Below are 15,758 nucleotides of genomic sequence, written 5' to 3'. Positions count from 1 at the left end.
AAAAGATTAATAACTTAGAGATCGCATGCAGGGTATCATCAGTGAGAAGCTGCTAAAGGCATAAGGTACTAACAAACCCCACCACTTCCTCAGCGCCATTGGAATTTCACTGTTGCTGAAACCACAGACATTCTAAAAAGAGGGGTTGAGGGCCATGCACGGGGACAGGGTGGCAAAAAGACACCATATGAACATGTCTCCAACCCAGATGTGCTCAGTTGCCCACTCGTGTCTGACTCTTTGCAACCCCATGGACTGTAGCTCGCCAGGCTCCTCTGTCCGTGGGATTTTCTGGGCAAGAATACTGAAGTGGGTTGCCATTTCCTACTCCAGGGGATCTTTCCAACCCAGAAATCAAACCCACATCTCTCGCATCTCCTGCACTGGCAGGCAGATGATTTACCATTGCATCACCTAGAATGTACATCAACTATATTCTTCTCAACTCCTCCATCCCTTCACCATTGCTTTGCAGTATAAACAGCTTGGCAAGGAGAATGAATGGAAATGTATACAAACCACTGAATTATTAATGTTCTTTGCACTGTGAAGCTAGGTGATAAAATGTTCCCTAAATTAGCTTAACACAAAGATGTGGATTTTGTCATCAGCTAGGCTGTCTTTGTGGCTGCTGAAGAACATTCAGGCAAAGGTCTTAGATACTGAAGTACAGTCTGAGAAAAGGTCTTCTGCCACCTTGTTCTTAGAGAATGTAACATCTGCTTAAATCAGTGAATATCCTCCCCAGCCCCCATAAAAAAGACATAGATTAAGTGCTCCCAAGGGAGTATGGCATCTGTCTGCACACCTGAGTGTCTGCTTCTTCAAACTGATAGAGATAATTAAGCCAGGAATAATTTGCACTTTGAGTATATAATTATTCTTTATCTTAGCCAAGGATTAAAAAAAACTGAGATCATATCATTAGTATTAAAACTGCTTTCTTGTCCTTTAAAGATCATGTTGGCTACCCTATTCTGTGCCCATGTCTATGTGCAGTTGTCTTAATCCTTTCACACTAGAGCCAGAACTACGCTTTACTCATTTTTATATCCCTTGCAGTGTTACCCAACTTTTTTGGCATGAGGGACAGGTTTCATGGAAGAAAATTTTTCCACAAACTGGGGTGGGGGCGATGGCTTTGGCATGATTCAAGAGCGTTACATTTACTGTGCACTTTATTTCTAGGGCTTCCACTAGTGGCTCAGATGGTTAAGAATCTGCCTGCAATGCAGGAGACACAGGTTTGATCCCTGGGTTGGGAAGATCCCCTAGATAAGGAAACAGCTACCCATCTCAGTATTCTTGCTGGGAGAATTCCATGGACAGAGGAACCTGGCAAGCTATACAGCTGATGGGGTGGCAAAGAGTTGGACAAGACTGAGTGACTAACACTTACTTCTACTATTATTACATCAGCTCTGCCTCAGATCATCAGGCATTAGATACTGGAGTTTGGGAACAACTGCCTTATAGCATATTGCCTTGCACATGGTAGGTATTCAGTAAACATATTAAGTGAATTACATGAAGCATCTCAAATATTCTCTAGAATAGTATGATTTAGGTGAGCACCTGGTCCAATCTGATTTATATGAAAAGTCAGTACTTTTTTGAAAACGTAATACTCACTGTAAGGTACAGTTTGCAGAAATAAATTGTGTATTAGTTGAGCCCCAGATTCTTTCAGATTAATAACAGCTTTGGTGTCACAAACCGAAAGAAGGAAATGCAATCTAACTGCTTAAACTCCCTGCTTGCATATAAAAATGTAAAAAATGTAATAAATCTACTACACTAGATGAGTTCTTATATGTATTTCTTCATATACCTCTCAGAATTAAACAGGAAATAACACTTTAAATGCCTCGAAGAAAGGAGACAAACTCCAGGTCAATCAATCTGATATGGATATTCGGGTGGCCCTCCTTAGAACCACAGCCATATGAGCTTTGGGGTCCTGAACCAGTCTTTCGCCCTTCTCAGGGTTCTAGAAAGAACTCCCAGGAAAGGGGTTGAGAAGGCTGAGGAAGAATATAGGGTTCCAGACAAGAGGTGGAGGTTAGAAGCATAATATCCATTCTGAAGCTGGTGCGGGATTACAGCAAAGGAAGTCATGGTAAGAATTTTGTCTTAGAACTGTGTCCAACACATTGTGGGGGAGATGGCTAATCGTTGGGGATGGTTCAGAGACGGTTCATGGTACTCAATTTATCTTCACTCCAGATCCCATCTTCAGGCATGTGTGATTCCAGTGATATATTGTTGCCTTGGACAGGATGAGTTCAAAATCTGGGCAGGAGAGCAGTCTGGCATAGGGAAGATCCTCTGTATCAGTAGCTGAATAGGACTGGGACAGGAAGAAATGAACCAAAGCATTAGATTCACTAACGGACCAGTGTTCTTGCCCCATGGTCCCACTAATAGTCAGTGACCATCTTCTCAGAACAATCTAATGTTGTGTGAAGAAGTTCAAACACAGTTATGCTGCTTTTAAAATATTTATTTTGAATAATTAAAGTCAACAACATCACCATCATCTTTTGAAAATAATACAAGTTGATGAGGAGAATAGGTGGAAATAGAAAATGTTGAAAAACATTTGCAAAATTGGTCTTATGTTTTTTTGGTTACTAGCATAATACAATGGACACCAACTTTATAAACAAGAGTATGAATGGATATTAGTATTAACACTGCCTTTTGGGCCTATTTTATGAAATAAATTTTTGTAAGCTAATTTATTTAAATACATACATATCATTTTTTACATTTCATCCAGTAAATTATCTAAGGATAAAGAGGATCCTACTTTTTTTCTTTTTTTCCCTAAGTTTCCCTCCATCAATGACTGTAACTGAATACCATGGATTGAGATCTGGAATGAAGACCTCAGAATTGGGAATCAAAAATTAGTATCATGGTATGGAAATATATATAATACATATATAAAATAGATATCCAGTGGGAATTTGCTGTATGATTCAGGAAGCTGAAACAGGGGCTCTATGTCAACCTAGAGGGGTGGGATGGGGTGGGAAGTGGGAGGGTCAAGAGGGAAGGGACATATGTATCAGTTCAGTTCAGTCACTCAGTCGTGTCCGACTCTTTGCAACCCCATGGACTGCAGCACACCAGGCTTCCCTGTCCATCACCAACTCCTGGAGCTTACTCAATTTCATGTCCATCAAGTCAGTGATGTCATCCAACCATCCCATCCTCTGTCGTCCCCTTCTCCTCCTGTCTTCAATCTTTCCCAGCATCAGGGTCTTTTCCAATGAGTCAGTTCTTCACATAAGATGGCCAAAGTACTGGAGTTTCAGCTTCAACATTGGTCTTTCCAATGAATATTCAGGACTGATTTCCTTTAGAATGGACCGGTTGGATTTCCTTGCAGTCCAAGGAACTCTCAAGAGTCTTCTCTAACACCACAGTTCAAAAGCATCGGTTCTTCGGTGCTCAGCTTTCTTTATAGTCCAACTCTCACATCCATACATGACTACTGGAAAAACCAGTAGTTTTTTTGACTAGACAGACCTTTGTTGGCAAAGTAATGTCTCTGCTTTTTAATATGCTGTCTAGCTTGGTCATAGTGTTTCTTCCAAGGAGTAAGTGTCTTTTAATTTCATGACTGCAGTCACCATCTGCAGTGATTTTGGAGCCCAGAAAAATAAAGTCTCTCATTGTTTCCATTCTTTCCCTATGTATTTGCCATGAAGCAATGGGACCAGATGCCATGATCTTTGTTTTCTGAATGTTGAGTTTTAAGCCAACTTTTCCACTCTCCTCTTTCACTTTCATCAAGAGGCTCTTTAGTTCTGCTTCGCTTTCTGCCATAAGGGTAGTGTCATCTGCGTATCTGAGGTTATTGATATGTCTCTTGGCAATCTTGTTTCCAGCTTGTGCTTAATTCAGCCTGGTATTTTGCATGAAGTACTCTGCAAATAAGTTAAATAAGCAGTGTGACAATACACAGCCTTGACCTATTCCTTTCCCGATTTGGAACCAGTCTGCTGTTCCATGTCCAGTTCTAACTGCTGCTTCTTGAACTGCATACAGATTTCTCAGGAGGCATGTCAGGTGGTCTGGTATTCCCATCTCTTTCAGAATTTTCTACAGTTTATTGTGATTCACACAGTCAAAGGCTTTGGCATAGTCAATTAAACAGAAATAGATGTTTTTCTGGAACTCTCTTGCTTTTTCAATGATCCAATGGATGTTGACAATTTGATCTCTGGTTCCTCTGCCTTTTCTAAATCCAGCTTGAATATCTGGAAGTTCACGGTTCACATACTGTTGAAGCCTGGCTTGGAGAATTTTGAGCATTACTTTGCTAGCGTGTGTGATGAGTGCAATTGTGTGGTAGTTTGAACTTTCTTTGGCACTGGCTATCTTTGTGATTGGAATGAAAACTGACCTTTTCCAGTCCTGTGGCCACTGCTGAGTTTTCCATATTTGCTGGTATATTGAGTGCAGCACTTTCACAGCATCATCGTTTAGGATTTGAAATAGCTCAACTGGAATTCCTTCACCTCCACTAGCCTTGTTCATAGTGATGCTTCCTAAGGCCCACTTGACTTCATGTCCCAGGATGTCTGGCTCTAGGTGAGGGATCACACCATCATGGTTATCTGGGTCATGAAGATCTTTTTTGTATAGTTCTTCTGTGTATTCTTGCTACCTCTTCTTAATATCTTCTGCTTCTGTTAGGTCCATACCATTTCTGCCCTTTATTGTGCCCATCTTTGCATGAAATGTTCCCTTGGTATCTCTAATTTTCTTGGAGAGATCTCTAATCATTTCCATTCTATTGTTTTCCTCTATTTCTTTGCACTGATCACTGAGAAAGGCTTTCTGATCTCTCCTTGCTATTCTTTGGAACTCTAAATTCAAATGGGTATATATTTCCTTTTCTCCATTGCCTTTTGCTTCTCTTCTTTTCTCAGTTATTTGTAAGGGCTCTTCAGACAACCATTGTGTCTTTTTGCATTTCTTTTTCTTGGGGATGTTCTGATCACCACCTCCTATACAGTGTCATGAACCTCTGTCCATAGTTCTTCAGGCACTCTGTCTGTCAGATCTAATCCCTTGAATCTATTTGTCACTTCTACTGTATAATCATAAGGGGCTTTATTTAGGTCATACCTGAATGGTCTAGGGTTTTCCCTACTTTCTTTAATTTAAGTCTGAATTTGGCAATAAGGAGTTCATGATCTAAGCCACAGTCAGCTCCCGGTCTTGTTTTTGCTGACTGTACAGAGCTTCTCCACCTTTGGCTGCAAAGAATATAATCAATCTGATGTCGGTGTTGACCATCTGGTGATGTCCATGTGTAGAGTCTTCTCTTGTGTTGTTGGAAGAGGGTGTTTTCTGTGACCAGTGCAATCTCTTGGCAAAACTCTGTTAGCCTTTGCCCTGCTTCGTTGTGTACTCCAAGGCCAAATTTGCCTGTTACTCCAGATATCTCTTGACTTTCTACTTTCACATTCCAGTCCCTTATAATGAAAAGGACATCTTTTTTGGGTGTTAGTTCTAGAAGGTCTTTTAGGTCTTCATAGAACTATTCAACTTCAGTTTCTTCAGCATTACTAGTCGGGACATAGACTTGGATTACTGTGATATTAAATGGTTTGCCTTGGAAATGAAGAGGGATCATTCTGTCATTTTTGAGACTGCATCCAAGTAATCTCAAATACATAGGACATATGTATACCTACGGCTGATTCATGTTGATGTATAGCAGAAACCAACACAATATTGCAAAGCAATTATCCTTCAATTAAAAATAAACAAATTTTTAAGAAATTAGAATCATGGTAAAACACCCTTGGTTAAGGCCAATGACTTGAATCAGGATATCCATCAAAGTGAAGCGAGTAATAGCGTGTGGAGAGCAAAACAGCTAGCAGTAAATAGCTAGGAAAGGCAAAAGTAGATTTAAAGAGAGTGAAAGTGAATTCACTGAGTTGTGTTCGACTCTTTACAATCCCATGAAATGTAGCCTGCCATGCTCCTCTGTCCATGGGATTTTCCAGGCAAGAATACTGGAGTGGGTTGCCATTTCCGTCTCCAGGGGATCTTCCCAATCCAAGGATTAAACCCAGGTCTCCGACATTGCAGGCAGACTCTTTACCATCTGAGCCACCAGGGAAGTCCCTAAAAGCAGATTAAAAGGCTCCAATGAAATAAATGTCCAAATAAGGATTCCATATCAGAATGCCAGGACAAAAATGTCAGAGTTACATTGAGATGGTCTTTGGGTTCTTATCCATTACAGAGGATTCTAAGGTTTTGGGTTTGTAATGAAGACATGGCTGAGAAGCAGATGCAGGACAACGGATTACCATTCCCCTTATCAGACACAGGCTAGTTGGTCAGCACCAAAGTAATCTAAATCACAAATAAACCTGAAACTTAAAAAAAAACTATATCCAAAGCATTTTATCAAATCATATTAGAAAAGCTTTCAATGAACCCTTATCTGTACTTAACAATCTTATCTGCCACCACTCTCCAGCATGAGCCCACAAGACGGATTACTCATGTCTCCCAAACTTGCCTTGTGCCTTCCTACCTATTATCTTTTGTAGCTATTCCCTCAATCAAACAAACCCTCTACCATACCCCTGTTTACCCAAGCTGTCACCACCCAATGAGACCAATTCAAATCCCACATCTCTCATGCGGTCTTTTTCATGTATCCCAATATGAAATGATTTCCCACTACTCTGAACTCTTGGGTCATTCACTGGACCCTTCACATATATCATCCTGCATTATTCATTTTATTTTCCTGTCCTTATAATTAACAGCATTGCTAGTTCTTTGAGAAGGCAATGATTGTATTTTATCACCTCTGGATCCCTATTCTACATTAAAATACTCAATAAAGATTTATTGAGCTGAACTTGGAGTTAGAGGCCTTGTCTTAGAGTGTAGATCTTTCCAGTACCAGCAGCCCCAGCATATGCCATGCTATAAAGCTAAACAACTCAAAAATGTACCCAGTACCGGCTCTGGTTGGTTAAAATAGAAATACATGCTTAACTTTCTCTCTCTTTCTCTCCCTTTCTCTTTCTCTTTTTGCCAGTACATTTCATCTTTCCTAATGCAACATCATATTGCTAGAAACTGAAATCTCTCTACCAAATGGAATTAGACCAAAACTATAAAACTACAGAGGACAAAATACAAATCACATTGCAGTGATATTATTTCCTTATTTTCCAAATCATACATAATTATTTAAGAAAAATTTGAAAATAGAGAAACACAAAAAGAAAAATAATTAGTTTTTAAAACCTTTATAATCTTCCCACCCAGAGATAGGCACTATTAATTTTCTGGTGCCTAATCTTTCCTTAGTAAAATCACCTTATGCTGCATATCTGCCTGAAAATGAAAATGAAAGTGAAGTCACTCAGTCATGTCCAACTCTTTGACTTTCCATGCAAGAGTACTGGAGTGGGTTGCCATTTTCTTCTCCAGGGGATCTTCCTGACCCAGGGACTGAACTCAGGTCTCCTGCATTGCAGGCAGACGCTTTACCCTCTGAGCCACCAGGGAAGCCCCAATCTGCCTAGGTCATTTTAAATGAAATTACCCTACTCACATCCTCTACCATATGAAGCTTACCACAGCAGCCTCTCACCCCAGCTGCTAGTAGATATCACCCCAAAGGAACAGATTGTCCAGCGATAAATAAACACCAACAAAATAAGCCACACAACAGGTTCTGTCTTGTGAACTTAAGTTGTGTACATGAGATATTAAATTGTCTTCTACCGTTTTAAAATTGCTATCCTCAGATAACAGTTAATCATTAAAAGTGTACCCACTGAAATGGTGGTTATGAAATGGACACAAAATAAGTCCACTGAAATGATGATGACTATAAACTCACAAATTAAACAAATACTCACTAAGCTATGCCCAGACCCACACAATTATATTATACAATTGCAGCATTTTTATTACTTGTGGAATGAGAGCAATTTATTTTCTCCTTAATAAGTAAATGACAGTAACACAACAAACCAAGTGATGTGACTAACTGATTTTCTCATTAGGTTTAGATTTATCAAATAAAGTGGTCAGAGTATTATTTTTCTTGAGAAACTCTCTGTAGCTGTACTTAACCCAAAGTCTGTAATAGTTGCTGTGGTCTTTTCCTCTTTCTTGAAAGAGGAGATATTCCACCGAAATAAAATAATCACCTATAAAAACTTTGAAATTTTCAGTATAGTCTGAGTTTAAATCACCTTTAAAAAAATGTTCATTGGTGTATTTATATATTAATAGCTCTGTGTACCATTTTTAACGATATTGACAGTGACTTCTCCTGAAACTGAGTTACACTTCCTGTTTGATAAACAAACTATTTGATTACTTTCATTTGAAATGTTCTTGCATATTTTAGTAAAGTGTGACCCCACAATTTCATTCTAGACTATCACAATAGCCAAAATGTATGTATTATCACTATATGTGATAATCTAATAGACACACTAATACATTGTAGATACAGTAATCTATAATGTATATATTATCACTACAACCAAAAATGTGTAACCATATTCTGTGGTTATACATTCACACAGAATATGGATATTTTTTCCTCTCTCGGAGCCCTTAGGGGAGTCTTGTTATGGTTTCCAGTTAAAAATACCATAGTGGACTTCCCTGGTGGTACAGTGGATAAGAATCCACCTGCCAATGCAGGGGACATCGGTTCAATTCCTGGTCTGGGAACATCTCATATGCCAGTGGAGCAACTAAGCTGGTGAACCACAACTACTGAGCCCATGCAACCTAGAGCCTGTGTTCCACAAAAAAGAGTAGCCCTGGCTGGCCACAACTAGAGAAAAGCCCATGGGCAGCAACAAAGACCCAACATAGCAAAAAAAAAAAAAAAAGCAGTAGAAATGTTTAATAATTAATGAGTGTATACTGATCATGAGAAAGGAGGGGCACATAACAATCACATTCTCTTTTCAAAATATAAAGAACCCAAGACTTTGCCCAAGATTTTCTGACAGACTTTGCAGAGATAGTTCTCTTTATATAATTCTGAGAAAAAAAGGATGGTTTAAAAATATCAAATTCCAAGAAAAAGTCAAATAGGTTTTCTACTCAAACTCACCTCATAGTTCTAAAAATGATAGAAAGAGAACCCCCAAAGTTATCTAATTTGAGTTACTTCCAACATAATTTAAGTTTGGATATAATAGATCAGATTTATTTATGTTAACCACATGGGATTGAAAAATAAACAGGTTGCACAAATATCATTTTAGTTTCAAATAAACCAAGAAAAAGGATTTTTAAATAAGCTAGCAGAAAAAACACCGAAGAGACTGGGTTTTGAAGAATCTCCAGTGGAACTCAATTAATTAGATAGGAGGAGTCCTGACAGTGGGGTGCTAGAGCTGGTTAAGGCTGGCTTGTAACAGCCAATTGTTCAATTTTCAGAAATTTTGCAAGCCAATTGTTAAAGATAGCTCTTATTAAAAATTACATAAACATAATTAAATATATTAAACTGAAAGGTAGTAAATATTCAAAACTCATCACTTCCTAATTATTTTACTAGATTTTAGTGTTATCCAGGCTCTGGAGATTATTTTTGCCTGTTATACGTGTGTGGCAGAAATACTATACAAGTGTGAGCTACTGTACATCTCTTCATAACTCCATGTTCAGTGATTATAGTGGGTAGTTTAAAATGTCATGACAGGAATTTCTGCACTGTGAAAATCAGCAAGTTATACAAATTAGGGCTTTTTTTACTTTGAAGACAACCACTTGTTAGACATTTGTCAGCACCCTAGTGAGTACTGGTCTCAGTTTTGCTTTCAGAAAGACAAATTCTGACCAGTTTCTGGCTTTGCAAAAGAGCGAGGTCCTTTATAACCTTGTGGAAGACAATTTTCCATGAGTCTCTCACAATTCTATAGCTCTTGTGAAGCAAGTCACTGTCATTTCTTCTGAACTACCTTTTCAAGGATTTTGGCATGGCAAACAGCCTTGAAGGTTACAGGCATGCTTGTTGCCCATTATAAAAAAAAAAAGAGAGAAATTCTGGTTCCCTAAGCTTAGGGTTCCTCTCCTATAACTCAAACCACTTCCACGAAGGCATCCATCTGAGCCTGCCTGTACCACTTCTGTGGAGTTTGGAGGCAAAAGGAACCAAGACAAGTATCTGTGCCCATATATTTTTGTTACTCTCAGGCCCAGGAGTGTCATGTCTCCCACCAGCCTCCATAAAACCATGGCCAGCTTATTTGTTAGCTGGCAGAAAGAGTGAAACCTTGGGCCCTTTGTAGTTCTTGACAAGTCTTTCTGAAAGAGTAATTTAATAGTTTAGGATAGCCTATGATTAGGCTACAAAGGTCCAGAAAGTTTTTTTTTTCTTCTTAATGTTTCAATACATTACTTTTCTTAGATGTAGTTCCAAGGATTTTAGTTGCTAAATACTTTTCTAGACCCTCATATACTTGCCAGAATCTTCATATTGTCTCATTTCCAGACTAGGTCCCTTCCATTTCTCTTCCATGACACAGTCAAAAAAAAAGTTTATGTTCTAGAGAATGCCAGAAAAAATAAGAGGAAAAATACCATTTACAGACCTGAGAGAGTTTTAGAATTAATTAGCACTTAGAAATCACAGCAAAGTTTTACCATTTAAAAATAGTCAAGAATAGCAGAAAATAATTATTGTGCCAAATCAGAGGCCTTTTTAATAAAGATATGCTGATTAGTAGTTGATTTTATCATCTTTTTTCTTTCACCTCATTAAACTGGACTGAAAATTAAAATAAAAGTATTTTAAATTAACTTAATCAAAATATGTTGCCCATATTTTACCATAGAACACCTACCTAGAGAATAGAATTAAGGTACACTAGAGGTGGAGGAGGGCATGGCAATCCACTCCACTACTCTTGCCTAGAGAATCCCATGGACAGAGGAGTCTGGTGGGCTACAGTCCATAGAGTCACAAAGAGTTGGACACGACTGAAGCAACTTAGCATACACACACACTACTAGTAACAACCCACAGTTCTTCTGATTTTGTCCCCCAAACACAATTTTTGGGCCTCCAAACTCACTCAAAATCCCTCTGGTTTTACCTGGTAATCCCTAGGAGCAGATCCATTCTGCCTCCATTAGCATAGAGACTTGGCATCTGCTGGATCAAGCAATCATGACGCTAAATTCTCATGTCACTAAATGTGGCAAGCTCTCTGGAAACTTACATGTGCCAAAGCCATGCTGTATTCCCCCCAGAAAAAGAAGAGTGCATCTCTCACTTTTTGACTTTGTGCCTAGTGACCAAAGTCGAGTAGTTAGTGTCCTCGTGTCTTAGAGAGAGGTGGTGGACACTTGTATCCTTAATTCCTATTTTCTATAAGACCAGTGTCGGAAAAGGCGATGGCACCCCACTCCAGTACTCTTGCCTGGAAAATCCCATGGACGGAGGAGCCTGGTGGGCTGCAGTCCATGGGGTCGCTACGAGTCAGACACAACTGAGCGACTTCACTTTCACTTTTCACTGTCATGCATTGGAGAAGGCAATGGCAACCCACTCCAGTGTTCTTGCCTAGAGAATCCCAGGGATGGGGGAGCCTGGTGGGCTGCCATCTGTGGGGTCGCACAGAGTCGGACATGACTGAAGCGACTTAGCAGCAGCAGCAGCATAAGACCTGTGTAGTGCTGGAACAAGGACATTGGCTGAGAGTCTGACAAGGTGCTATATGTAAAAGCAAGGCTCCCTTTAATGCTTGGGGCATCTATTAAGCAAAGCCTTCTCAGCCTGACTTTTCCTTCTTAAGCTTGAGTTCTTTCCCAGGAAGCTTCATTTATTCATGCAAATAGATCTCTTGCAGGCCCACTCACCCAGCCAGCCAGACATGCTTGACTCCTAGCAGGAAATACAGCTTACACTCTAATGTTGCCCCTAGTGTGCTCAAAAACAACTGTAAAAGCTGGCAGTCATCCTTAATATATCCAGTGTGAGATACAAAGCTAACAATGGTCAGGTGTAACAAGAATGTAGAAGGTAAAATGAGTTATTCACAACCATTTAGGAAAATCTCTTTGTTTCTATTATTTGGAACATCTAAGAGGAAGGAATATTTATCAATTTATAGATATGCTCTTATAAGATAGACTGACAAGATGATTGTTATATAAAATGCAAAAAAACAAACCAAAAAAACCCTATAGTTAATATAATACTTAGTGATGAGAGACAGAATACCTTTTCCCAAAGATCATGATCAGGTCAAGGGTGTCCACTCTTCAGACTTCTATTCAACATTAAATACGGGATTTTAGCCTGTGAAAAAGGGCAAGAAAAAGAAATGAACTCCTTCTTACTGGAAAAGAAAATCTGTCTTCATTCAAGAAGACATACTTAATTATTTATGTAGAAAATCCTATGGAATCTACAGAAAAATGCTACTATAACAAATAGGCGAGTTTGGCAAAGTTGTGAGAGAGCCTGACAGAGGAATATCAACTTTATTTCTGTATACCGGCAATAATGAGAAATTAAAATTGGAAAGAAAATACCATTCACAAGAACATAAAAATATGAAAATCCTTAGGGATAATTCTCACAAAAGCTATGCATGACACGTTGAAAACTACTGAATGTAGCTCAGAAAAATTAAGGAAGATCTAAATAAATTGAGAGATATACCAAGTTCATAGGTTTAAAACTTATGTTGTTAACATGTCTGTTTTCACAGCAGAGTAAGAATACTGGAGCCTGAAAGAACAAGATGGTGGAGGAGTAGGTCAACTTGGAGTACATCTCCCTCCATAGATACATAAGGAATACACCTTCAGACACAGAAGTGCATGCAGCACACCAGCTGACAGCGGAGGGAGTACCTGACCAGTGGAAAAAAATATATAGAACCACGCAAAACTCGGCAGGACGAAGGAACTAGGAGGAAAAACGGAGTGTTAATAGGACTGGACCTGCCCTGGGTGGATGGGAGAACTGAAGCAAGAGTCCAGTCTCCACATTGGGGCAACTGTCTGAGTCAGAGGAGAAACATTTAAGACTGAGAGTGAAACAGCTGATCTGTGGCAGCCTAAATGGAATGAAAATCAGACAGCCCTTGCCGCAGCCATGCATACCCCAGACAGGAACACTGGTCCGCTGGAAGGCGCAGCGGCTGGGAGCTGGAGTTTAGGGATTGTGGAGAAATTGCAGGGCGAGGGTTGCTGTTGCGTGTGCAGAGACGGATTGAGGGGATATGATGGAGGAGATCGTGGTGGGAAATGCAGGTGGAGGAAAGCCACGCAGTCGTGCAAGCAAGGCGATACTGCTGAGTCACATGTATGGGGCGGAGCCATCACCACAGCCCCATTCTCCCCACACGCCAGCATCGGCAGCTGAACCACAGAGAGGCTGGCCAATCAAACACCTGAGGCACTGAACTACAGAGTAGGACCCCACCCAGAATGCTCCTTTAAGTGACTGATGCGCAGATCTACAGAGTTGGACCCCAGCCAGGGGGGGCCCGCTATATGCCTGATTCACGGAACAACAGAGAAGGACCACAGGCAAGGGCGCCCTCTAAGTGCCTGAATAGGCACAGATATGGAGAAAGACCGGCCAAAGAGGCCTTCTGACCGCCAGCTACAAAAGGCTGGAAAAAAGACTCTGATAGGGCCATAACTCCTGCGGCAGAGGCAGTCCGTGTCCCTGCGCACTTGGCACTGCCACAGTCCCTGCAAGCCAAGCAGCTGCGCCACCTTCACACTCAACTCTCACTGGGGCAGAGCTGCCACAGGCAAAAAAAAGTCTTGCGCCTACACGCTCAGAGTCGCTTCGGTCGCGTCTGACTCAGCGACCCTGTAGAGTGTGGCCTGCCAGGCTGCTCTGTCAGGGAAGGGGTTTCTCTGGGCAAGAATACTGGAGCGTATTGTCCAATAACCTTCTAGAACACTATATTTCCTGCTGCCCTAGCCACCAACCCCCTTGAGTACCTGGTGCTGCCAGAACCCCTGCGATCCAAGCAGCTGCACCACCTCTACACCTGGCTCTCACAGGGGCACACCCAGATCCTCCAGGGCAACCTCAGGAGCAAACTTCAGTGGACGACCCACATGTAGAGGTAGAAATAAAACCACAATTGAAACCCAGGGGCAGTGTGACTAAGGAATAAGACCCCAAACCTTCCCACCAGCTTTATAAGCCTGCAGATTAAATCCACATGATCAACTAGGCAGACTCTGTGTCTATGGAATATATAAAAGGCCATTGAGAGCGCCCAAAAAAGAAAACACACTAGTTCTGATAGCTGTGGACATTGGAGGCAAGAACACATAGAAGTAGGACCAGATTAGAATCTGAGCTGCCCCCACAGCAGGCCCTGAGATCAGCACAGTGTTGGAGGGAATGCTAGGGAGGTGAGGTGGACTGTGACTCCCAGAGAGAGAAAGGACTCTGAGAGCAGTGTCTCAAGAAAAACATTTATTATTCTTACGTTTTGACTTGTCCTGTAGATTCTTTTGGATTTCTTTTTCTTTTATTTCCCCCTCTATTGTAGTTGTTGATTTTATTGGCACTAAGAAATCCAATTCTGCTTTTGAGCTTTTTTTTTTTTTCTCAGTCACATTTTTTGTTGTTATAAAGCCTCTATGCTGGGCTTTTGCAGTTCTGTGGAGTTTTCCTTTTTTTTTTTTTTTCTTTTCTCAATTTTATTTTTTATTTTTTAAAACCTATTATTATTTTTTCTACATTTATTCCTTTGTTTGCTTTTCCAACTGTTCCTTTCCCCTTGCAGTTAATCTTTAACGTAAATAAATTTTATTTATCTACCTCTATTTAACTTTGCAAATCTATTCTTTCTTTTCTTTCTCTCCTTTCCTCTCAACATATTTGTTAGTTTTACTTTCATTGCTTTATTCCCCAATTGGCACCTTGCTTTAGTTTTGTTTTCCAGTTTCTTCTTTAGCTAGTTTTGTTCTGGTAGATATAATTTTTGGTTCCCTTTGTTCACCAGGTCAATCTATTGTACTTTATTTTTGTTGGACTGTTTTGATTTTGCTTATGGGTGTATATGTATATGTGTATATTCAGGCACAGTTTTTATTGTTGTTATAAACCTCTGCCTCTACGTTGGGTTTTTGCAGTTCTGTGGAGTTTTCCTTTTTTTTTACTTTCTTCTTCCATTTTTTCTATTATCTTTTTTATAATTTTAATTTTTAATTTTTTAAACTTATTATACTTTTTCTACATTTATTCCTTTGTTTGCCTTTCCTACTGTTCTTTTCCCCTTGCAGTTAATCTTAAATGTATATAAATCTTCATCTACCTCTATTTAACTTTGCATACCTATTTTTTCTTTAGTTTCTTTCTTTCCTTTCCTCTCAACATATTTGTTAGTTTTGTTTTCATTGCTTTATTCCCCACTTGGAACCTTACTTTAGTTTTCTTTTCCAGTTTGTGTTTTAGTTAGTTTTGTTCTTAACTGGTAAATATAATTTTTGATTTCCTTTGTTCACCGGGTTAATCTACTATACTTTATTTTTGTTGGACTATTTTGACTTTGCTCATGGGTGTATATATGTATATTCCATTATTTTAATTATTATTTGCTTGATTTTGTAACTGCCATTTGTCTGAGGTTGATCTTTGGTTTCTTGTTTTTGGATATTTGTTTTAATCTCACTTAATGCCATAACAAGCCACTTGTGGAATCTTTGTTCCTGACCAGAGATCAAGCTCTGAGCCT

At 39.7% G+C, this 15,758-nt stretch overlaps 1 protein-coding gene across 15 annotated transcripts in view; it reads right to left on the bottom strand.

Annotated features, from left to right (window-relative positions):
* SCEL (sciellin) overlaps positions 1-15,758 on the bottom strand; it is a 344,029-nt gene that overhangs the window by 244,158 nt on the left and 84,113 nt on the right. For 14 of the 15 annotated variants that reach the window (XM_081550041.1, XM_081550043.1, XM_081550024.1 and 11 more), the window contains exon 2: positions 12,263-12,340. The gene's annotated coding sequence lies outside the window, so the exon portion shown is untranslated. Of the gene's footprint in view, positions 1-12,262; positions 12,341-13,152; positions 13,418-15,758 lie in introns of those variants that run through there. The other variant, XM_081550036.1, reaches the window with a different exon arrangement.

This window comes from Giraffa tippelskirchi, chromosome 12 (genome assembly GCF_054371585.1).
Source record: "Giraffa tippelskirchi isolate mGirTip1 chromosome 12, T2T-mGirTip1v1.2.pri, whole genome shotgun sequence".
NCBI classification, from domain to species: domain Eukaryota; kingdom Metazoa; phylum Chordata; class Mammalia; order Artiodactyla; family Giraffidae; genus Giraffa; species Giraffa tippelskirchi.
Note: the sequence above shows the minus strand (reverse complement) of the source record. Positions and strands in the feature narration are given on the sequence as shown.